Genomic DNA, 25,571 nt, shown 5'->3' with positions numbered 1-25,571 from the left:
AAGGATGCAGAATGATTATAATCCAATGATCTCAACAAAGAGCCTTGTTAGCTGACCATAGGACTGTGGGCAATGTAGTAAGGAAGACAGGGTTTGACCATGCTCTGCTCTTGATTACAAGTTCAAGACACGTTCTATTGTGGTTCCTGTCATTTAACTTTAGAATAAAGAGGGCACATTGGAAACAAGCCTAATTTTGCCTTTTTACAAAGCTCCAAAAACTATTGTAACAGGATTTTTTCACTTAAAAAAATACAAAACACACTATAAAATTGCATAGAATTACACATACACACACACACACAAATGGGTGCATATAAAACTAGTAAAATCTGAACAAGATCAGTGGATTATTTCAGAGTTTGCACAAATGTCGGAGGATCTAGGGAAGTGGAGGCTCTGGAGGAGAGAAGTCAGAGGATGAGAGAAAGTTATTAACCACTAGGATAGACAAAATAATGGCCCCTCCCAAGATGTTCATGTACTAATCCTTAAAATGTGTGAATATGTTACCTTATATGGCAAAAAGGATTTTGCAGATGTGATTAATAAGGATATTGAGATGGCATGATCATCTTAGATAATCCAGATGGGCCCAAAGTAGTTCTTATAAGAGGAAAATCAGAGGACTGAAGTGAAAAAAGGGGCATGTTAAGACAGAACCAGCAGTTAGAATGATGTATTTTGAAGATATTGGAAGGAGCTATTAGCCAAGGAGTGCAGTCAGCCTCTAGAAGCTGAAAAAGCCAAGAAAACAAAAATTTCCCCTAAATGCTCCTGAAGAAATGTAGCCCTGATGGCCCCTTGATTTTGGACTTTTGACCTACATTCCTGTAAAAGAATATATTTGTGTTGTTTTAAGCCACTAAGTTTGTGATAATTTGTTATAGCAGCAGTAGGAAGCTAATACATGCACAACAGCCTACAGCATTGATGTGAATGGAGCATGTGGGAAATTTTCAGAAAGTATGCCTGTCTGCTACTCAAGTGGGATTGTGAATGGGGAGATCATGGCAAGGTCCACAGAAGCTATGGCCTTTGAGGACTTGGGGTCACTGTTGGTCAGTGTAGTCAGTAGTTAGGATCAGAGGCTATAAGTTGGAGACCACTGGACACCTCTGCATCTATATGTCATTACATCTGACCACTATGACCTTCTGAAAGTAATGGCTCCTACTTCACTTCTGCTTTCCAAATCTTGTGCAAGTTTCTCTCTTGGACAAAGTTATTCACACAAGAAAGGTAGTTCTAAATAAAGGTAATATTAAGCCTTAAATAGAACCAGTAATTCCAAAGTGACGAAACACAAGCTTGTGAGGTTTCCCTAGATAGTGATTTCCCAAGTAGCTCGCCCTTCAACGAAGGTCGGAGTCAATAGAACCCACCCATGTGTTTAATGCTTCTAATCAAATTTTTAGTTTCCCAGTCTCAAAAATAAATAGTCAAGGATTATTGAACACCTGAGGAAAGGATTGACTAGGAAAAATAAATATAAAAACACCGAAAAACAATACTAAAACACAAAAAAGCAACTAGAAAGAAACAGAAACAATGAAAATATAACACAACAATAGCAATAGAGATCACTGATATATGTAGAAGGTTAAGAGAAAACATTGCTATCATGAAACAAACATAGGGCATGATAATAAATGAACATTCAAAAACTAACTCATTGAAATTAAAAACATTATTTAAAATGAAAAATTCAGTGGAGGAACTGAAGAGTTGAGTTAAAAGTTTTCAGAAAGAAGAGTTTAAAGAAGAAAGGCATGACTCCTACCTCACATCATATACAAAAATAAATTCAAAATGGATTAACAACTTAAATATAAGAGCTAAAACTGTAAAAGTCTTAGAAGAAAATGCAGGGGTAAATCTTCATGATCTTTGATTTGGCAATAAATTCTTAGATATGACATCAAACCATGAATAACAAAAGAGAAAAAGAAATTGGATTTAATCAAAATTTTAAAATTCTGTGCCTCACAGGACATTATCAAGAAAGTGAAAATATAACCTACAGAATGGGAGAAAATATTTGGAAACCACATATATGATGAGAGTTAAAAATCCAAAAAATGTGAAGAATGCATAAGTTCAACTACAAAAAGACAAACAACACAATAAAAAAAATAGGTAAAGTACTTGAATAAACATTATTCCAAAGAAGATATACAAATGGGCAAATGCAAATCAAAACCACAATGAGATTCTACTTCACACCTACTGGGATGACTATTATTAAAACAAAACAAAATAACATGTTGGTGAGGATGTGGAGATATTGGAACCTCTGTACACTACTGGTTTGAATGCAAAATGGTGTCACTGCTATGATAAACAGTTTTGTGATTCCTCAAAAAGTTAAACATAGAATGGCTATATGATCCAGCAATCTTGCTTCTAGGTAGGTAACCAAAAGAATCAAAAATATGTGCTTGTAAAGTAATAGCACAGTGGCATTATTCACAACAGTCAAAAGGTGGAAATAATCTAAGTGTCCATCAAAAGATGAGTGAACAAAAAAATGTTATTTACGTACAACAGAATATCACTCAATTACAAAAAGGGATGAAGTTCTATACATGCTACAACATGGTTGAACCTTGAAGACTTTATTCTAAGTGAAATAAACCAGACCCAAAAGGATAACATCAGATGATGCCAATTAAAGGAACTATCTAGAATAAGCAAATTCAAAAACAGAAAGTAGATTAGAAGTCACCAGGGGCAGGAGATAGAATAAGGTCTGGAATGAGACGTTATTATTTACTGGATGCAGAGTTTTTGTTTGGGGTGATGAAAGTATTTTGGGAATAAATTGCACAACATTGTGAATGTAATTAATGTCACCAAATTGTATGATTAAAAATGGTTAAAGTGGCAATTATGTTATCTATATTTTACCACAATACATTTTTTTAATTTAAAGCAAAAAAAGAGAGAGAAAGATGGAAAAATAAGAGAAAAAAATAAGGCAATTAGAAAACAGTACAGAAGTCTATATTAGAATAGCATGATGATGAGGGAGATAACAGAGAAAATGTAGGCAAAAAATATCACCAACAAAATAATTTAAGATTATTTCCCAGAATTGAGGATATGAATTTCCAGATTTAAAGGGCCTGGCTCTCTGAGTGCACAACACAATGGATAAAAATCAACCTACACCAAGTGTTTAGTTTCCTAGGCTGCTCAAAGCAGATACCATAATATGAGTTGATTTAAACAAAGGGAATTTATTGGTTTACAGTTTTGAGGCCATAAAAATGTCCAAATCAAAGCCTCGTCAGAGCAATGTTTTCTTCCCTAAGACTGGCTGATGGCAATCCTTGGCTCCTCTGCCACATGACAAAACACATGGTGGTGTCTGCTGGTCTCTCCCTTCTCTTCTGGATTTCATTGTTTTCAGCTTCTAGTTTCTGTGACTTTCTCTGCATTCATTTTATTTAAAGGACTCTAGTAAGAGGATTGAGACCTATCCCAAATGAGGTGGTTCACACCTTAACTGAAGTAGCTTCATCAAAAGATCCCACTTACAATGGGTTCACATGCCTAGGAATGGGTTAGATTTAAGAACATGTTTTCTGGAATATATACACCTGAAAACCACTACATAAGTGACTTCATCCTAAAGTGTAGTACATTGATAGGAGGAGATTTGACAAGTTTCTAGAGATTTAAAAACAACATCAACAACAGGCCAAATTTAAGGTATTATATATCAGAATTACTTCATACTTCTAATAGTAACATTGGAAGACAGATGATGGAGAAAGGTCTTCAAAATTCTGAAGGTAAATGATTTCCAACCTAGAACTCTCTATCCAGCCAATTAACCAATCGAGCATAAAATAAAGATATTTTCAGACACTCAAAAATTTGTCTCCGTGGCACCATTTTTTAGGACAGGGGAAAGTTGATGGGGATCTCCTGGGTGATACAGGGAAGGAAAATCCGAGAATAACAACAATACAGAGGGAAATGGAGCAACCAATTCTGATGGAAGCAGTGTGACTCAGTAGACAACAGGTACTTTCCCTGTCTTTTAACCTAACTAAACTGTGAACAATGTGCTCAACCAAGAAGTAAATCAAGAAAGAGAAATATGCGTGGATCAGGAAACAAAGGAGTCCAAATCAAATGACAAAGAATGAAGCAGGATGTTCCATGATGTCTGTCATCTGTGTAGCAGGACTTGAGAGTATGCAGTCCATAAGGGAGACGAAAGGTCTCCAGGGTATCTCCAACAAAACAATCAGAGCTGTTAGATTACTTGATGTGATTAACTTTGTAAAATGTTGCATTGAAAAAAATAAATTGGAAGATGTGGGAAGAATTAGCATTAGGTACCAAGAAAAGAAGCATTTTTTTTTAAAAATAAAAGGCAATTGATAACTTCAGGAAAAAACAAAAAAATAAGTGTGAAAGCATAATTGCAATGCCTACTATACAGCTAGTGTGAGTGGCCAACATCCAATTGCCAATATTGGCATCTTTTGCTGACTTACACTAAAGCCTCCTAAGGTCATGCTGCCTGCATGGAGTAGGTTAGAAGTGCTGGAGAATTAAGGACCCCTGACAGCAGCTGTCAACAAATGACTGCTAGGAGGTGATGTATAAATACCTCAACTCCCTCACCATTCAGTGGAATGTCACTGAGAGGTGTGTTCCATATCATTCCCTGGATAAATCTCCAATTGCCCATAGTGGTAGCCCCTTGACAATGCACCCTTTAATACTGTCTTCTATTCCATTCATAACTTCCCTAGTCCCCCAGTGGTGTTTCCTCTGACTCTCAAACTACTTTCACTTGAATCCTTGTTTCAGGATCCTGGGCTCCTGGGGGAACCCAGACACTGGTGTTTTCAGCTGTGAATAAAATTTTCATAAGCATAATAATGTTAACACTGAATGTGTATTTAACCAATTTAACCAAAATTGGTAGTTTAATTATAGCAGGATACTGAGGAGGAGAAGCAGAGGGAATGGTAATATAAGGGAGTTACATACTCATCTACTATATTAGGAACTCATTAGATTGTGTTAAATTGATGAATCAAAAGAAAGCATTATTCACATATTACTTAAAAGCATGGAGATACATAAATGTCAGAAAGAAAAGCTTAAAGAGTCATAATTAACTATCTCTGGGAAAAGGGAATCAGAAGAATGGGGTGGTTGGGACAAAGGGAGTTGCTGTATTTTGTCATATGAACATTTAAATACCATTTGACTTTTTAATAGTACTATTATTTTTTTTTAACTTTTTAAATTGTATAACATATATACAAAGCAAAGAAACAAAGAAGCAATAGTTTTCAAAGCACTCTTCAACAAGTGGTTACAGGACAGTTCCCAGAGTCTGTCATGGGCTACCACATGATCCTCTCATATTTTTCCTTCTAGTTGCTCCAGAATATAGGAGGCTAGAGGGCTTAAATACTTTTTTATCATTACAATCAACTTCTTTTTTCCTTTTTTTTTGTGACTAATAACATATATACAAAAAAGCTATAAATTTCCAAGCACAGCACCACACAATTAGTTGTAGAATATATTTCAGACTTTGACATGGGGTACTATTTCACAATTTTAGGTTTTTACTTCTGGCTGCTCTAAAATACTGGAAAATAAGAGATATCAATTTAATGATTCAGCATTTGTATTCATTTGTTAAGTCCTATCTTCTATATATAATTCCACCATCACCTTTGATCTTTTTATACCTGTCTTTGGGGTTGTTTGGGCTATAGCAAGTCTAAATTTTTTATATTGGAAGGATCTGTCACTAATATGGGATAGGGAGATGGAACTATCTGATGTTCTGGAGAGGCTGGGCTAGGCGTTAGGACTTATCTGGACCAGGGACCCATCTGGAGGTTGTAGGCTTCTGGAAAGTTACTGTACTGCCTGGAACCCTTGCGGAATCTTATATATTGCCCTAGGTGTTCCTTAGGATTGGCAGGAATGGTCCCGGTTGGGTTTGGCAGTTTATGATAGGCAGCAAGGTTTACCTGAAGCTTACGTAAGAGCAAACCTCCAGAGTAGCCTGTCGACTCTATTTGAACTCTCTGCCACTGATACTTTATTAATTACACTTCTTTTCCCCCTTTTGGTCAGGAGGTAATTGTTGATCCCATGGTGCCAAGTCTGGATTCATCCCATGAGTCCTTGCCCACATCACCAAGGAGACTTTCACCCCTGGATGTCATGTCCACGTAGTGAGGAAGGCAATGATTTCACTTGCAGAGTTGGGCTTAGAGAGATTAATTGAGGCCACATCTCAGCAACAACAGAGGTCCTCCAGAAGTAACTCTTAGGCATGCCCATAGGTAGTCTAAGCTTCTCTGCTACCTATATAAGCTTCAAATGAGTAAGCCTCATGATTGAAGGCATGGCCTATTGATTTGGGCTTCCCTAAGATTCCCTGATGGCAAGATTTAATATTTCCATATTCTTTCTCCCTTCCCAATAGTATTATTATTTTAAATTGCATTACTACCAGCATTTACTACTTTGATATAATTTTAATGAAGGGGAAAAAGAAAAAATAAAGAAAGGAATGGAGGAAAAAAGGGAGGGAATAAGGGAGGAAAGGAAGAGGAAGACAAGGAAAAAGATGAAGGAGGCTAGCTCTCTTGGAAATGTCAAAATGTTTTATGACTGAAACTTCCTTTCCTCAGTTGGACTGTAACTCTTTAACCCCAAGGCTTGTGTTGACTCCAAAGCTAGGCAAATATATTTTAGAAAATTTCATGAAGTCATAAAACATATCTATTGTAGAAAATATTTTTAGACAATGAAATACATCTGCTATTACTCAAATTGTAAATTACCTCGTATGTGTCTCATTCTCTCCTTTTCTTTTCTTTTTTTTTTTGTTCTTCCAGCATGATGTTTTTCTTGCAGCTATAGGAGCTACTAAAAAAAGAAAACTTCTCTGACTCATGCAGCTTTGTTTTTTTCCCCATCCTTTTAAAGGCATTTGTATCCCCTTTCTAAGCAAATACTGTCTGTGAGGAGATACTTAAGTTCCTCATTATTTTGATGATGCAGGGGATTCAATAGATGAAGAAGAGAGAGTGCTTACTTACATGAAACCTACATTCTTTGGAAAAGATCGATAATAAATAAACCAATTACAAAACCACAAGATACAAATTATAGCAAATACCATGAAGGGAATAAAATATTAGGATATAAATGAGAGCAGGTATGAAAGGACTCATGCTTCAGAGAGGCTGGTGAGGGTGGCCTCTGAGGACTGCAAAGGCACGAGAGCCTGGGATCCAAGTGGACATTTTGCCCTGATGAGCTGTGACCACCACTGAGGAACAGTGGGTGCTGGAGGAAGAAACCTAGGGGAGGTGAACGAGGAACCGAGCTTGACAGGGATGGCGAATGGGACAAACTTAACTGACTGCACAGAGGATGGACTCTGCTGGCTCTGGGCAAAGAAGTGCCTGACTCAACAACAACCACCCCCACAAAATGGATTTCCTTAACAGTCATATGGAAGTACAAATCGCCTGCTCTGATTTCATGTCTTTTAATTTTTGCATTTTACATGAGAGAAAGGGCAAAATAGAAAGAGGCTCTTAAAGCATTTCCCAACAACCATAACATACACAAGAAAAGAGGAGAATGACTTCATGTTTTTGTGTAAATTCATTATACCTTCCACGTGCAATTTGGTGCATACCTTTGATCGCTAGAGTGATCGGAAAATATGTTCAAGTCCTCTGCATTTGTTACAGTTTCCTCAACCCACATTTCTGATTAAGTGTCTTGCTTCTCGATGATCTTATCTTGGAAATGGGAGCAATAACCTGCTCTCTTTTCTCTCATATGTATTGCAAGTTAAGAAATACTTCGTTTATTTCGTACCTGCCTCAGATCAAGATCTATGTGACAGGAATGCAAAGAACTATTATAGATCATTTTTAGGAACCTCATTGTCACCTAACTAGCTTAAAAGCTTGAGCATTCATGCATAATTTCATAATCTCAATATATTGTTGATTCGTCACAATTTTATACCACAGATAAGGATGTTCCTGTGGTCTGAATCAATGACACACAAAAATAATACCACTTAGAAAAATCACCCATGTCTTTCTAGAATCAATTCCTGGAATTTAATGAGAAACTACAAGTCTTCAGTCTAAATAATTAATATGAAAGAGGCAAAACTGCAACTAAAAATAAGGTTATGAATCTAAAATCTCTAAGGTAATTGTAGAATCATTTGAATTCTACCCAAACCTCAATCAGAACCTGAAGGTAAAGGGACTTTTTTTCAGGTATTGCTATTTGCTGTTTGCTAGGAGCCAAGCAGTGCCTTTAAGATTTCTCTGGGCCAGTTATCTGGTATACTGCCTCATAGACCCTCTGCCGACATTGCTTTGTCTGTTTGCCCAGCCACAGGTCCTCAGCTTCCACCCTCCAAGGTTAACAGTCTCATTCATTCATTCACTCAATGAATCAGTCATTTCCTTATTATGTGTTCCATAAATATCTATTAAACCCCTACCCTGTACCAGATATTGTTCTAGGAAATTGGGATACAGTGGAATAGGGCAGAGAGGGCCCTGGTAACATAGGAGGTGCTGGGATGGGGAACCCTGGGAGTAGGGGGTGTTGCAGCTTTAGAATGAGTGGTCAGGGAGGGCTTCTCTGAGGAGGTGACATTTGACCTGAGATATGAATGGAAAGAAGAATGCAGTTACTTGAAGAAGGCAGTTAAAGCATCCCAGGGAACCTATGTTTTATGACTTCATGAAATTTTCTAAAATATATTTGCCTAGCTTTGGATTCAACACAAGCCTTGGGGTTAAAGAGTTACAGTCCAACTGAGGAAAGGAAGTTTCAGTCATAAAACATTTTGACATTTCCAAGAGAGCTAGCCTCCTTCATCTTTTTCCTTGTCTTCCTCTTCCTTCCCTCCCTTATTCCCTCCTTTTGATCCTCCATTCCTTTCTCTTTTTTTTTTTTTCTTTTTCCCCTTCATTAAAATTCTATCAAAAAAGTAAGCTAGCTAGGTGACAATGAGAGGCGCCCATGCAAAGGCCTTCATGTGGAAGAGGTCTCGGCTTTGATGTAGCTGAGGTATGGAAAGAAGAGCAGAAGTAATGAATGCAAAAAATATCCAAGCCCCCAAACCATTGTTTCTACAAATTACAAAAAAACAAGCTGTGTGTGTGTGTGTGCGTTGTGTGTTAAAAGCCTGGAAGGCTATTCCCCAAAATGTCAACAGTAATTTTCTAAGTCAACAATGTATGGCAATTTTTACTCTCTTCTTTACATTTCTCGTAATTTCTAATTCTTCTGTGATTAACATTAATTACTTGGATAACAAAAAAAAGCAACTATTCTGAAAGGTCCCATTTACCTTCTTATGAACAATTACATAAAAATTCAGAAAGAAAATAACCAATTTATTTATATAGTAAACCTCATTTACTTGGCCTCCATCAGTTCAAAATCAGAAACAATTCCAGACATCATGGAGTGATGCTTGCTTGCTATCAGCTGTGAAAACAAAGTATTTGGAATTAATTCAAAGAACGTGATTAAGCCACAAAAGGCTAAAACCAATACACTATTTCAAAGCTGTTTTTTCTAGCCTTCCTGTTCAAACATCCCATGTATGGAACAATAAATGATTGCTCACTTGCAATCCTTACAAATAGCTCCTGTCTCTGCCCCAACCCCTCATATATTCACCTACGCTTAAGAATAATCCCACTGCAACTCTATAAACTTATTGTTTTACCTCGACTTTTTACCAGGTGTTACTTCAGTCTTTGCTCCAGCTATGGAATTCTTAAGGGGATTTGCTATGTTTTTAAATTTCAGTGTGTTGAAAACAATTAAGACACACATCCCTCATTATAAGAACTCAAATCCTACCATCTTAGTGTGGGCATGTATGCAAAACATTCAATTCCAGTTTCAGGCAAATCGGCCTCAGTAACCAGACACGAGAGTGACAGAGGCCTGGAAGTGGCCATACCTGGCAGTGGCAGCAATAAATGAACAAACAGAAGGGTGCTGGGAGCTGAACAAAGTAGGAAAGTAGGAAGTGTGAAGAGTAAGTTCTTGAAGAGGTTTGTAGGGAAGAGGCAGTACCAAATACCAGGTGTGATGCAATCAGGAAGGTGCAGTTTGAGGGCACATTTACATTTTAATCAAACTCACAGCACTGGAGCCTCCTTAAAAGGCTGTTATGGAGTCCGCATATTGGAAGGTCCTACCAGAGTCCAACACTTGTGGCTCCCAAACTTGCTTCATCCTCACAGTCACTTGGGGTATTTTTGAAAAATAGGGATTTCTGAACGCCACTCCTAGAGACCCCAACTTCAGCAAGTCCGAGCTGGAGCTTTAGCATCTATGTTTTTTGAAATTTCCCCCAGGTAGTGCAGCCAGGTTTGGGACTCTGCTTTAAAGGAGCAAAGGTGGCAGGTTAGTGATGCATCCCAGATGAAGAGCTTTGCAGGGTCCTGAAGGCAGCCTGCACTCAGAGCTGCTGCTCTCTTACTAACAAGAGACAGTCTTCCAGAACAAAACAGCTTTTCCAAATGAGCTGAGAGGGGTATGGCAAAAAGGATGCTTTGCATCTCCTGCCTGGCTGATCATCAGAATCATTTGGGAAGTGGTGCTGGTGTTAAAGTCTCAGGCTTCACCCCAGAGAGTCCGATTCAGTATGTTTGGGAATGAAATCCCCAAATCTGCATTTTAACCATCCAAAGGTGGTGCTGGGATCCACTAGGTTTAGGAACCACTGATCTGGACTTGTAGACCTCACGCTTTAGAGTGGGAATACCTTTTGGGTGTAAATTAGGTAAGCAAGTTCCTGGCCCCACCTCCAGAGAATGTGAGTCAGCAGGCTTGGAGGTAACGCAAGAATATGCATGTTTTGATCAGCAGCCCAAGCAATTATGTTGCATAAAACCCAAGGATCGCCCTTTCAGAAATACCGGTCTAGAACACCCAACTTCCCACTCCAATGCTCTCCACCCAGATCTGCACTTTACAAGTGACCTTTCATTCAGAAGTAGAGAAGTCAAAGGCTTAGGTTAGTATTTCTTCAATGTACGCCATAGAAGGCATCTCTGTGGCCTGATCCCTTTCCATAGGCTCCAGGAAGACCTGCCAAAAAAAAGGCAAGCAGATGGGCCAGTCCCATGGGCCACTGACCTTGGGGACTGAACAGCACTAGGAAAGCCTATCACCTAGGAAAGCTGGATGTGGACTGAGCTGGAGGAGAAAAGGCAACTCATAGGTGAAAAGTAAAGGTGAAGCTAAGACACCATATCAGGTACTGGCCTTCATAAGACATCATGAAACTATTGACAGGAGGTGAAGAGAATGATCAGCATTTGAGGAGAACAAGAAAAGTTGGGACTCAAAACACAAGGTAGGATGAAGAGCCTTGCTCACTGGATGTGAGCAAAACAAGATTGCAGGTTGTTCAGTTTTAGGCGTAGGCCAAGTGGCAAACAAATAGAGCAGCTTGTTTAAAGGAAGTCCAGGATTAGGCCAGACAAACATGAACCACTGGTATTTATGGCTTTAGCAGTTGCACTTTTCACCAGCCAGTGGGATTTTCTGAGACAAGACTTTAAGTCTTGCACCCAAGTCTGGTACATCGAGTGAAGCATTTAGCTAGTGAGTGAGCCCAGTTACTTGCTGGTGGAAACTTGATGATGTAGCATGCTGTTCTTACTCACTGCTTATGTGGTAAATTTTCATGAAAAGGAGTGAACAATTAGAAAGTCAACATCTCATGCTACTAAAGAGGAAGAGAAGACATCTAAGACAGCAATAGTTTTATTTCTTACTAAATATTTGCAAACTCTGGTATATGTTGATATCTTATGTGAATTTAGATATCACGATCTGTTTTCTGAGGTAAGCATTAACTCTCTAAGTCTAATTTAGCCTACTTTGCACTGGCATTTATGTAGCTAAATGTAACTCATTTCACTTTAAATTCATGGCATGGGCCTTAGAGACCCAGAAATCATACTCTACGTTTCACTCTCCCACTCATTGCTATTGTTCATACTTTGTCTTCTCTCTTCGAACCTCCAAGATACCCCCAACTCATCCCTACTATGAGCTGTTGACCTTACTTCCTGCTTCACTAAAAAACAGTAGCCATGGGAAGCTACCACCACATCCCCTCACCTTTCAGCATGGGTGCCTGTAGTAGTTAGGTTCAGGTGTCAACTTGGCTGGGTAATGGTGCACATTTGTTCTGTTGCTGCGACTTAATTCATCAGCATGTGAATTTCATCTATCTTTGATTACATCTGTGGTAAGGGGGGTGCCTTCTGCAATGAGTGACATTTAATTTAATTAGCTGGAGGCTTAAAACTAAGAGTCACAAGAGAGAGAAGTAGCTCAGCGCAGCACAGCACAGGTCAGCTCAGAGTTCAGAGCCAACGTAGACCCAGTCATTTGGAGATGCAGAAAAGAAACTCCCCAGGGAAAGCCATTTGAATCCAAAAAGCGTGGAGAGAAAAACAGCTGCCTTTCCTCTGAGGAACTGTAAATTTGTAACCAAATAAGCCCCCTTTATAAAAAGCCAATCCATCCCTGGTGAATTGCATTCTGGCAGCTTTAGCAAGCTAAAATAGTGCCCGTTTTCTCTCCTTTCTCCCATATTACTCTGGATAAACTGTCATGCTCCTAGGTAAAGTCAATTTCTCCACTCACACTCTGGGTCCTACCCCTCTTGTGTACTTAAGGAAATTTCCCCAGAAGTTCTCCATTCTCTTTCCTAGAGTATCAATTTACCCCTCTCTATTGGACCTTCTTAGAAGCATACATACATGTTTGACAGAGTTGATTAATCTCTCCTCTCTCAAAATTTTTTTCCCTTGGCTTCCAGGACACCACACTCTGCTGGTATCCATCTACCTCACTGGCTGCTCCTTCTCATTCTTTACTAGTTCCTCCTCCTCTCTCCAGCTCTAGGTCCTGTCCTTGGAACTCTTCTCTTTCTAGCCACATGCACTCTCTACATGATCCGTCTGAGCCCACACCTCCCAAATATCTATCTCTAGCCCAATTGTTTCCCCTAAATTCCAGAATCACAATTCACCAGCATTCTACTTGGATAGCTAATGGTCATTTCCATTTTCACAAGTCCAAAATTGAGCTCCACTTCTCCCACCACCTTCGTTTCTTGGAAAGAGACGATGCCACCTTTCCAGAGTCTCAGACGCAAAACCTTGAATTTGTCCAGGACTCCTCTCTTGTGCTCATTCCTCTTGGCTCTTCTTTCAAAAAAGATCTACAGTCTGACCACTCCTCATCACCTACACTGTGCTTCCCACCCCCAGACCCTCTTCTTCTTCACCTGGATTATAGCAGGAGCTTCCTAAATGTGCTCCTTTTGCCTCTGTGACTCCTCATTCTATCCTTAGCACAATATAGGAAAACACTCTTCTACCCATGCTTTCCCATCTCACTCTGAGAAAAAGCAAAAGCTCTTATAATGGCCGACAAGGCTCTACACAGGTTGGCCTCTGTTACCTCTTTCATATGGTTTCTTACTACTTGGACCTCCCTCCAGCCATGCCTGCCTCCTTGCTGCTCCTTCAACTCATCAGGTGCACTCCCGTCTTAGGGTTCTGTATTTGCCCTTCCCTCTGTCTGACACTCTTCCCCCAGATGTCAGCGGGGCTCACTCCCTACCTTCTGCAGGTCTTTATTCAGATAGTATCTCCTCCGTGAGGCCCTCTCTGACAGCTCTATTTAAAATCGCAGCCCTCTGGTCTTCCATATCCTCCTCTGATTTTATTTTGCTCTTTAGCACTTACCACTATTACATGTTTAGATTATTACTATTATTCTCTGTACTCTCTGACATCCACATAAGCTCCACAAGGATAGGGATACTTGTCTGTTCTGTTCACTCCTACCTGTGACCAAATTAATGGCTAAAGCAGTGCCTAATCATTATTTTAGCTCCTAATTCTTTTTTTTTTAATGAATGGAAGAGTTAAACTTTGAGATTTCAGATTTCTACAGAGCATGGAACAGTCTCTAGAAGAGATGACTCTCCAAGGTGTGATAACCCAAGATGCCTCTCAGTCCAAGGAAGGGAAGCCAGAAAGGGAGTAAACAAGAATGAAAAGTAAAATAGAAGGAAAAACTTTTCTCTGTAGTTTCTGTGTTTTCCTGAAAGTCAAGTACTTCTATATTATGATTTTATTTTTAGAATAGTGACTAAGGATCTGACTACCTGCCCTTTGTTCTCCCAAGGGTTTACAAAACCTTGGTAATGGTTGGAATAATTAGATTTAATAATAAGTTTTAAAATTAACAGTTTCAGATTAAAATTCCTGTACACTCTGGAAAAGTACTACAGTCATGCTCTGAAATAAAAAAAAAATGCATTGCATTTATGCTTCCTGGGCATTCACAAAGACAAGAAAAATAAGTCTATGCCTTTTTCACATGTGGTCTCCTGAATGTTCATCACTTATAGAAGCTCTTGGTCATGCCTTTCTTTATCCTCTTGGTCAGGCCCAAAGTCTAGAAGAGGTGCAGACCCTGTTGGGAAGTTGTGGTTATTCCAGTAGAATGAGGAACAAGAACTTCATTGATCTCTGTGCCAGCTCGAAGCTATTACGTACCCCAGAAAAGCTATGTTTTTAATCCTGGTCCAATCTTGTAGGGGCAGCAGTTTCTTTTAATCCAGATTCAATATTGTAGGGTGGAAATTTTAATTAAATTTTCTCCATGGAGATGTGACATGCCCAATTGTGGGTGTGACCTTTTGATTAGATGGAGATGTGACTCCACCCATTCCAGGTGCATCTTGATTAGTTTATTGGAGTCCTTTAAAGGAGGAAACATTTTAGAGAGAGCTCAGAGCAGGGATAAAAGAGAGGACATCACCATGTGATAGGAAAGCCAAGGAATTCCAAGGATTGTCAGTAGCCAAAAGCAGAGCATGGCAGGCTTCAGGGAGAAAACAAGACTTGCCACTGTCTCAGTTCAGGACTTCTACTCACCTCAAGTCCTTGAGCCAATAAATTCCATTCTTTGGGACGACTCACAATGTGGTATTTGTGATAGCAGCTCAAGCAGAGTAAGACACTATTGTTTACCATTAACATCTAAGATCATTAACAGGTTTCTACATACTGAAACCTAGCATTAATAATTAGGCTATTAAATAAACACCATTTTCTTCCTTCCTTTACTCTTTTTTTTTTTTTTTTTATATGAGAGCATTACTCAATAGCCAGGACCTAATATTTGGACATCTGGTGCTCTGTTTTCCTGCTCTTTCAGCAAATGGCTTTTCATTCACATATTCATATCCCATCCCAGGGATAAATTCTTTTCTAAAGAGATAGTTATAGAAATTATTTTTTACCTTGGTAGGGAATACATCTTTAAAATAATCTATAAATAAATATCGAGTCGAAGCTTTCCAGACTTCAGTGGAAGATTTGCTCCCCAAATGATTCACAACAAAGCTTTCAGGATGTAATTTTAAAATAATGTATAAACCTATATAGCACAGCCAATGAAAATATGATGAACTGACCAATCCTTCAAGAGATTTGTTGAACTGAACTTGGATTAAAGAATTGGCCAATATTGTCACAAAATATAGGATAAATAATATTGGATGATGAAGGGCAGTTTTTTTTTTTAATATCTTGGTATGTGTAACTGCTTATATATCACTGCCCATGTCTATAAAATGATTCAGTTCATAGATTACAGGAGTATTAGTAATTTGCCTACTTTGACTATCAAGCACAAAAACAACTTCAACTATTTTTTTTTATAATATTAGTTATTTGTTGAATTAAATCAGTGAGTTCTTTTGCTATTAAGTAAATAAAAGAATTGAAGTCAAGTCAAATGATATTAAAAACTATTTTAAGAGTGAGAAAAGCGTATTTAGGAATTTTAAGATTCATAAGGGTGCCAGAAAGAATGTTGTGATTCTGTGGCTTCTTGGATTAGCCTGTACACTAAACCAATGCCCTGTCGTAATGCACTGTATTGCTTGGGGAAAAACAATATGCCAACACCACATTCAGTCCTTTTCATCTCCTGCTACTCAAGTACCCATAAGCTATCATGAAAACAAAAAGTCAGGAGATAAAACCATATTGAATTTAGTTTTTCATTGTACAATGTTCTTGGGAGCCCCGGTCTCTGAGGGCCTCTGAACAGCCATAAAATGATTGAATATTTGTCTCTGATGTGAAATATTTCTGTTCTCCCAGCTTTCTCTATCTTGGTAAATAGCACTGTCAGTTTCTCAAACAAAAACTGTAGCAGTTATCATGCTCAGTCCTCCCTCCCTCTCACTCCTTATATCCAATCCATCAGCAAGTCCTTCGTACCTACAAGGCTTATCTTGCATCCATGCATTTCTCGCTACCTCTCCCATCCCCTACCTGGCCCCACCCTTGTCATCTCTAGCACCCACCCCCATTCTTGCTTTCCTCTAACTCTTGCTCCACACAGCAGAGAAAAATTATAATTTTAAAACATAAATTTGTTCCTGTCGCAGTCATGCAACAAAGTCTTCACACAGCAAAGATGGTAAAGATGGCTGATTAAACTCACGTATGGAATTTTGTTCCCTAGTGAGACCCCAATAAATCTATAGTAAAGAGACTCGGGACAGGTAAGAAACAAAATGAAGGCTACAATGGTAACATTTTGGAAGTGGAAGCACTGTGGAAAGTGTGGAAACTGACTGCAGACTTGGGAAAGCTGGATCCCAACCTGGCAGTGGGGCAAGTGGGGAGAAACTGATTTACCTGTGCAGTTATAAAAGGGTCATAAAAGGGTGGCAGTACGTAACTTAGGGAGGGGGTACAAGGAGGAGCATAAAAGAAGGAACAGGTCCAAAGTAATTTAAGAAGCCCTTCCATATTATTACTTTTTTTTTTTTAAGCTTTATTATAAAGGGATAGGAATAAAATCTATTGCTTCTCTGACTGGGCAATTATTCTCTTTCCCCAATGACTCTCCACTCAGTCTCAGCAAGAGATCAGTTTATTCCTTAGAAAGGACAAAATATGGGGTCCCTGAACCGGACACTATGCAGAGTTGAGGGAATGGGTACTGTCTTAGTTTGCCAGGTCCACTGTGAAAAATACCACATACCAGTTGGTTTAACAATAGATATTTATTGTTTCACGGTATCAGAAAGTAGAAGTTCAAAATCAAGGCATTGGTCTCCAAAGTCTGTGGTCCTGGTGCTCCCTCGCTGCAATCTTTGGGCTTCCTTGACTTGCCTCTCTGCTTCCTGTCACGTGGCCTCTCCCCATCTCCCTTTCCTTGTGTCTGCTCAGTTCTACTTTCTCCTGTGGCTTTCCTTGACTGCTTCTGAATTTCCTCTCTTTATAAAGCCTCCAATAATATGGGTTCAGACTCACCATGATTCTATTTAGCCACATCTTAACCAATACCAACATCTTCATTTACAAATGAGTTCACATCAACAGTAACACAGAATAAGATTACAGACATGTCTTTTGTGAGGCACATGTTTCAATCCCCAGCAGGTAGCTTGCAGGAAATAAAGAGAAAGTGAATCTTGTATCAGGTATGCTTGGACTTCCTAGGTCTTCACCCTTTAGAGAGGGATGGAAGGAAAGTTATCTGGAGAAAGTGGGCAATCTGGAGGAAAGACCTAAAATTTGGGTATCCCCAGCCATGACCCCCCACAGAAAAACCAGCCAGATCCCTCTACAATAAGCTTAACATTAACAAGCCCTGCACACATCCTCAAAGTTTCTAATCAGCCTTTAGGACTGATTAGATATGAGCAGTCCACCAAAAGATTACTAGCTACTTAAGGAAGGATTCAAATAAGAAAGGCAGAGAAAAATAAAGAACAAGGACAGAAAAGATTATTGGGAAGGAATAGATAACTATGTAAGAGAAGAAAACTTAAAAAAAAACTCTCAAGTCATTAGGGATATAGGACAATGAAGAGAAGCAAGAATAGGATACCATCAAAAATAAAATAATATCAGAGAACAAAAAAAGGGGGTTGGGAAATTAAAAATGGGATGTGAGAATTGCAAAATTCAATGGAAAAAAATTTTTAACTTTTTTTATTGTGAAATATAACATATATACAAAAAGCGATGTATTTCCAAGTACATTTTAACAAGTAGTTATAGAACAGACTTTAAAGTTTGATATGAGTTGCAGTTCCATGAATTTTCTTTTTTTTTTTTTTTTTTTCTTCTAGCTGCTCCAAGATACTGGAGACCAAAAGAAATATCAATATAATGATTCAGCAATCACACTCATTTGTTAAATCCTATTTTTTCTGTTACACTCCCCCTTCTCTTTTCTTTTTTCTTGTGAAAAATAACATATGTACAAAAAAGAAATACATTTCAAAGTACATCACAGCAATTAGTTGCAGAACAGATTTCAGAGTTTGGTATGGGTAACAATTCCACAATTTTAGGTTTTTGCTCCTAGCTGCTCTAAAGTACTGCAGACTAAAATAAATATCAATATAATGATTCAGCACTCATACTTGTTTGTTAAGCCCTACCTTCTCTGTCTAACTCCACCATCACTTTTGAGCTTTCTCCCACTCTTCAAGGGTATTTGGGCTATGCCCATTCTAATTTTTTCGTGTTGGAAGGGATTGTCGATAATGTATGATAGGGGGATGGAACTAGGTGATGTTCTGGAGAGGCTGGGCTCTCTGCATTTCAATGGAAAATTTTGAAGATAAAATATCGAAGTATCCCAGAAAGGTGAAAAAAAAACAAATGTTAAATAAATGGCAAATAGGAGAAAAGTCAATAAAAATATGAGTCAAACTGTTCAGGAGGTCCCACATTTGAATTACAGGACTTCTAAAAATATAGAAGAGAAAACAGAGAGGAGGAAATCAACCATGAAATCGTGTAAGAAAACTTCCCAGGAAAGAAGAGCATGTGCTCCCAGACTGAAAGGGCCCACAGAGTGCCCAGCATGACGGATGCAACTAGGTTCACACCACAGTGAATTCAGCATGAAATTTTCTATTACTAGGGCAAAGGGGTATCCTAAAACCTTCCAGAGAGAAAACAAAACATGAGTTTTTAACAAAGGATGAAGAATCAAGATAGCTCCAGATATTACAACAGCACCTTTAAGCGGTAGAGACAATGGGGCAATGGTTTCAGATTCTGAAGGCAAATGATTTCCAGCCTACAGATTTCCAAACCCAACCAAACTATCAATCAAGCGTGCAGAAAGAATAAAGTTGTTTTCAGACAGGCAAAATTTCAAAAATTTTGCTTTCCAAGACCCCTTTTCCAGGAAGCTACTGAAAGATATGCCACAGCAAAATGATGGAATGAACCCAAAAAGGGTAAGACATAAGATAGAGAAATGGATTCAACAAGGGGGCAAAGTGAAGGAAATCCCCAGGGTGACAGCTGGGCTGCAGGCGTGAAAGCTCATCTGTCCAGAATAGAGTAGGGAAGATGAGTTCAGGAGATGCTGCTTCAAGAATGTGAAAGTGATAACATGTCTGATATAAAAGGGTATTTGGGGAGGATATTTAGACAACTGGAGGAGGGTTTGAGGTTGAATAAGTGACACATATAGAAAATAAGCTAATTATTAATTCCAGAAAAAAGGAAAAAAATTGTGCAGGAAAGGAAGAACAAACATGGTTTACTATGAGATTACAAGTAACAGAGCTCGGCTGTGGATAGTGCTCGCATGGGTATAGTCATGTAAGGATTGAATATTGTTCTAATTGAGATGAAGATAAATCTGTATCAGAAGAATGGGGAGGGTATACCTGTGCACACAGGGCAGGAAAAGGGAAGAAACCTGTAGCGCATAAAACTATAAACACAAGAAGGTATACTCAAAAATTTATCTTAGAAAACTGGAAAGCTTTTCTCTAGGGAAGGGCCATTAGGATAGAAGGAGCCCCAAGACTATTATTTTTCCAACCAGCAGAACTAGTTGGATCTCTAAAGCATGTGCATGTATAATTTTAACTCAGCTTTTTTTGTTAAATAAACAAGCCTTTTTACTGATTCTAAAATGTTTGTACAGTACATTGCACAATCATATATAATTCACACAAAACAAGCACGTCCCTGTTCTATCACTCAAATGGAGGGGACTTCCCTGCACTACGTTTTGGAAGGAGCACCCCTTCATTGAAATTCTTCACCTCATCAGTGCATTTGTTTGCTCCATAGCACAAGTGGTAATTGAGAATTTATTTGTTTGTTGACTTGTTTGTTGTCTGTCTCCCTGTAATACATAAACTCCACAAGTCAAATTCTTTGTCTTTACTGATCTCCCCATAAACATTGTTAAATGAATGAATGGTTGAGTATAAGGTCCTAAATATGATGAAATGGCAGTGCCATATAGAAGCTCTTTTATCGTGTACTTCTCCTACTTAGTATTATTATTTACTGCAGCTTTTTGAGCAGTTGCAGATTTACAGAAAAATCATGCAGAAAGTATAGAAGTTTTCCCTGTTACTAGCATTTTGCATTAGTGTGTTACGTCTATTATTATCATAATTGTATTATTGTCTAAATTCTGTAGTTTGCATTAAGGTTCACTCTTCATGTGATACAGTTCCACGTTTTGTTTTTCACTTAAATTGTTTACTGTGGTAACATACATACAACATAAAGCCATATAGAATCTCAAAACTGGAAGACAATTCATGTAGCTTGTGCCTAACTTTAGATTTTGTAGATGAGGAAACTAGATATCAAAAGAAAAAATATCTTCAATGGAAGATGTGTCCAAGGAAATCTACATAGCGAGTGGCAGAGATAGAACCCAGACTTGGGACCCCCAAGCCTGGCCAATGCTTTTTCCATGACACTAGCCTGCCTCAAGAGTGTATACTCTCAGAGATTAACTCATAATTATTGTACTATCTCATAGGTCTGACATAACAAATAAGGTGCCCTCGCTCAAATTTTAATAAATTGTGACAATAGGAAAACTTCCTTCCCTTTCCCTCACCCCAGGCTCCCTTCTCCATATCTACCAGCATTGGCACAAGGTATGGATCCCAGGTTGGTGTGCGGAGTCATGCCAGTGCTTTCTAGGAATTGTTTTGCTTTATGCTCTTTGATGTCAAGCTTATGTCAGAAGAAGCAGGCCCATGTTATCTTTATAAATAGAATGTTAAGCACATGGCCAGGAAAATAATTAAGAACTCAATAAATAGGTGTTAAGTGAAGTTTTTCTTAAATCATGCCAACTATCACATTTTTTGGAAGCAAGCTTTCTATATAAGAAGGCGATCTGTGTTTTAAAAAGTCTTATAAATTACAAGTTGCAGGGTTGACAATATCCTGCCATTACACAAAGACCTCTGGTACAGCTGATATTTCCCAACACCCAATGGAAGAGGAAACAAGGAATTAAATGTTTTAGTTTGCTAAGGCTGCCGGAATGCAACACACCAGAGATGGACTGGCTTTTTCTTTTTTTTCTTTTTGTATGCTGTATGGCAGGGTCACATTTCATTCTTTATCCATGTGAGTATCCCACTGTTGCAGCACCATTTGTTGAATTTTTGTTTGTTTGTTTTTTGGGGAAGTGCATGGGCTGGGAATAGAACCCAGGTCTCCTGCATGACAGGCAAGAATTCTACCACTGAACTACCCTCACAACCCGCCTGAACTGAGTTTTATAAAGGGGATATATTTAGTTATGGATTTACAGTTCTTCTGAAGAAAGGCAGCTAACTGTCATCTAGGTTTCTCTGGCCTATGGGAAGGCACACGTGACATCTGCTGGCCCTCTCTCCCCACTTCTGGGTTCAAAGGGCTTTCCCCAGGGTATGTCCTTTCTGCATCTCCAAAGTCTAGATCTGAGCTGCTTACCTCTCTTCTGACCTCCTTCTTTTAAGCCTCCAGCTAATTAAATTAAATGCACTCATTGTGGAAGCACTTCCCTTAGCCCACCGCAGATGTAATCAGCCATAGATGAATTTCACATGCTGATGATTTAAGTCCACAGCAACTGAACAACTGGGCACCATCACCTGGTCAAGTTGACATCTGAACCTAACTACCACAACAGCGAAAAAGGAAGATCTTTGAAACATTTCTGTTTTCATCCCTCATCTCTTTTCTGTACCTTCCCTACATGTCCCTTTATTTCAGACTTCCTGTGTCTTCCTGCTTTCCTTACTGCAATGTCCTTTCAAAGTAGGGAGTGTTCTTGTAACATTTTCCTCCTTCATTGACTACACTTGAGAATGAATAAGCGCTACCCTTTTCATTCATGTAGCTGACATAATTGTGCCACATCTTTCATCTCTAACAGTAGAAAGAAAAATCTTCTTGTTCCTTGTTAGTTTTAAGTCTCACCCTCAAAGGCGCCATGCCTAGGACTGAGACCCCTCAGAGCCTCCTCGCGTAGAAGAGTGCTCACTGCTTGTGGGTACACCCACTACCCTCTTCCTGATCTCCAGCCCTAACTCCTTGCTGAGGTTCAAGCATGCCCTGGGCTTCCCAGGAGTCTTGGCATGAGGAACCAATCAACCTGTGAGGAGGTCTATGGCCGTGGCCAGAAAACTTGTTCTGATGGAAGGAGAAAGCTTGGTGCCCAGAAGAAGGAGTCAATTCTAAGGGCCACATAGGGGCTGTCACTGAGGGTTTCCTCTGTTCCATCCCCCTTGACTCCAGCCTGGGTCTGGGGGATGAAAGTTGTGGAAGCCGATCTTAACAAGCAGTTTCATTACAGACTCTGTAAGCCATTGGAGGCCCAAATAGAGGGCTCTGAAGCCCCTCTAACAGAGGTGTAGGGACCCAGGGCCTGGGATTCCCTTCCATATTGAGAGCAGGTCATTTTACGTAGTTGCCTACATGACCAGGACAGACATCAAAGGTCATCAAACTTTCTTAGGCAGGAAAATGTGCAAATGGTATTATACACAATGCAATGAAACTCCCTTTCCTTGATCACTGTTGATAACAAACTCCTGGGTCATGAGACCCTGTTGGAACTCTGTTCTCACACCCATCTCCTAAACCCTCATAAGCTCTTGTGCTCCACTCCCCTTTGCAAAGCACTGATTTCATTTTCCACAGCCAGCCACCACCATGGAAGATCCTCTCCTGCTAATAAAGTCCTAATTAAAATTCACACATCTAAGTTCATGCCTGATGTGTTCTTTGGTCTGTGGGCTGCCCTAACACAAGTCTTCCATGAGCTGGATTGGAACAAGAGGATAACCCAAAGAGAAGAGAAGCAGTCGCTTCACTTTCCTACCTCTTCCCTCTAGTATGTCAGCAATAGTTTCTGATGGGACATGATAGAACCTAGAAGATTCAGGCTAGAGAGGAGAAGGAAGAAACAGCAGATGCCAGGTGAAGGTTGACCAGGCTTGTTTCTGACCACACATGAAACACATGCTGTTGTCTTCCAGGAATGCTTGAGAAGGTAAGCACAGGAGCTGAGGACTACAGAGGACCCTGAAATAAATGCTGGTGTTATGTTATAAAACATATGGTGGGCATGGGGACAAGGGATTTCTGTGAATCACAATATCCAAGATTTTAGGAATCTACCACCTCCCAACCATCTTTTCTCCTCTCCCTGTCACCTGAGAAACATGCACCACCCAAGGGTTGAGACAGAACCTGGCAAGGGCAGGTGCTCAATAAAAACGTGTAGAATGGATGGAGGAGTAAACAAAGAAGTAAAATCAAACCACTTTGGAGACAACAAATTTTGTGAAAAATCTTTTTTTAAAAATATTTTTATTGATAAATCTTCACACACATACAGTCCACACATGGCATACAATCAATGGTTCACAATATCATCACATGGTTGTATATTCACCATCATGACCATTATTAGAACATTTGCATCACTCCATACAAAAAAAGAAAAAGAAAAAACTCATACATACCATACCCCTTTCCCTTTCTCTCATTGACCACTAGTATTTCAATCAACCCAATTTTTTACCCTTTATCCAACCATATTATTTATGTACTTATTAACCTTATTTTTTTAGTCTTCTGTCCACACCCTGGGTGAAAGGAGCATCAGAAAAAAAGGTTTTCCCAATCACATGGTAAAAATCACTCATTGTAAAAGCTATGTAGTTATAACAATCATCTTCAAGAATCAAGGCTACTGGGTCACAGCTTAACAGCTTCAGGTACTTCCCTCTAGCCACTCTAATACACCATAAATTAAAAAGAGATATCTATAAAATGCATAAGAAGACCCTCCAGGATAAACTCTCAATCCTGAAATCTCTCAGTCACTGAGACTTTATCTTGTCTCATTTCTCTCTTTCCCCTTTTGGTGAAGAAGCCTTTCTCAATTCCATGATTCTGGGTCCCAGCTTATCCTGAGATTCCTGTCCCACTTGCCAAGGAGTTTTACACCCCTGGGAGTCATGTGTCTCATGTAGAGGGGAGGGCAGTGTGTTCACCTGCCAAGTTGGCTTAGAGAGAGAGAGACCACATCTGAGCAACAAAAGAGGCTCTCTGGGGATAACTCTCAGGCATAATTATAAGTAGGCTTAGCTTCTTCTTTGCAGGAATACGTTTCATAATGGTGAACCCCAAGATTGAGGGCTCAGCCTACTGAAATGGTTGTCCCCACTACTTGTGAGAATATCAGGAATTCCCCAGCTGGGAAAGTTGAATATTCCCTCCTTTCTTCCCAGTCCCCAAGGGATGTTGCAAATACTTTTTATTCTTTGCCCAAATTACTCTGGGATATATTGTGGCATCACACTAACCCATACAAACTCACAGCAACAAGATCTCATGCCCTATTTAAGATTCCACGTAGTTATAATGTTCAAGTAAACTGACCATACAAGTTAAATTAGATAATGTGCAAAATCTTAAAGGGGAGGATATTTCTATGTTTAGAGTCAACCTATGCAACAAAAATGTAAGTTTAAAACTCTTTCCCACCTGTTCATCTCTCCTCTCTTCATGACTCTAGTAAGTCACTGCTAAATGTGCAGCAATTCTCATATCTGTTGCTGAGTTGGTATGTCTTTCAGACCTCGTACTATTGACATGTCTAGAGGTCTCCCCCCTTCCTTAAGCACAATTTAGCAAAGAAGTTCTAACAGGATGGTGTGCTTGAAGAGTGTTGCTGTAGTTTAGGGAAGAGCTGAACCACTGTGCCTGCTAATGAGGCACTGCTCCTGTTTCATGGAGAGAAGAGTAATCTGGTGTCAGAGTGATTTGAATTGAACTTCAAGCATTTCCATTTGGTAAGTGCGTTACCAGGAACACATCTTTTAACTTCTCTGGACCCTCGCTTCCTTCTTGGGGTAATATCTTACCTAGCTCCTCTATTGGTAAGAGAATGAAACAAGAATCATATGTATAGTTGCATGTAAAAAACTCCCATACCAAGCCAAGAATATCATGAGAAAGACAATTCTCACTGAAATCGGAGAGAAAGTCCTTTCCAGTCTCTTAGAATTGTCATATTCTACTGTATCCTTGGTACAGGTATATTCCAAAGCACCTTGTTTATTTTTCTTTAACTCAAATGTTTAAGACATATTA

The 25,571-nt window shown here is 39.1% G+C and overlaps 1 protein-coding gene and 1 non-coding gene across 2 annotated transcripts in view; both read right to left on the bottom strand.

Moving 5' to 3' along the window:
* Positions 1–25,571, bottom strand: part of KCNAB1 (potassium voltage-gated channel subfamily A regulatory beta subunit 1) — a 443,831-nt gene that overhangs the window by 334,495 nt on the left and 83,765 nt on the right. The gene's annotated exons all lie outside the window — the stretch shown is intronic.
* On the bottom strand, positions 21,609–21,681 carry TRNAD-GUC (transfer RNA aspartic acid (anticodon GUC)). Its single transcript has one exon. It is a non-coding gene; the product is annotated as a tRNA-Asp (tRNA).

This window comes from Tamandua tetradactyla, chromosome 5, assembly GCF_023851605.1.
Source record: "Tamandua tetradactyla isolate mTamTet1 chromosome 5, mTamTet1.pri, whole genome shotgun sequence".
Lineage (NCBI taxonomy): Eukaryota > Metazoa > Chordata > Mammalia > Pilosa > Myrmecophagidae > Tamandua > Tamandua tetradactyla.
Note: the sequence above shows the minus strand (reverse complement) of the source record. Positions and strands in the feature narration are given on the sequence as shown.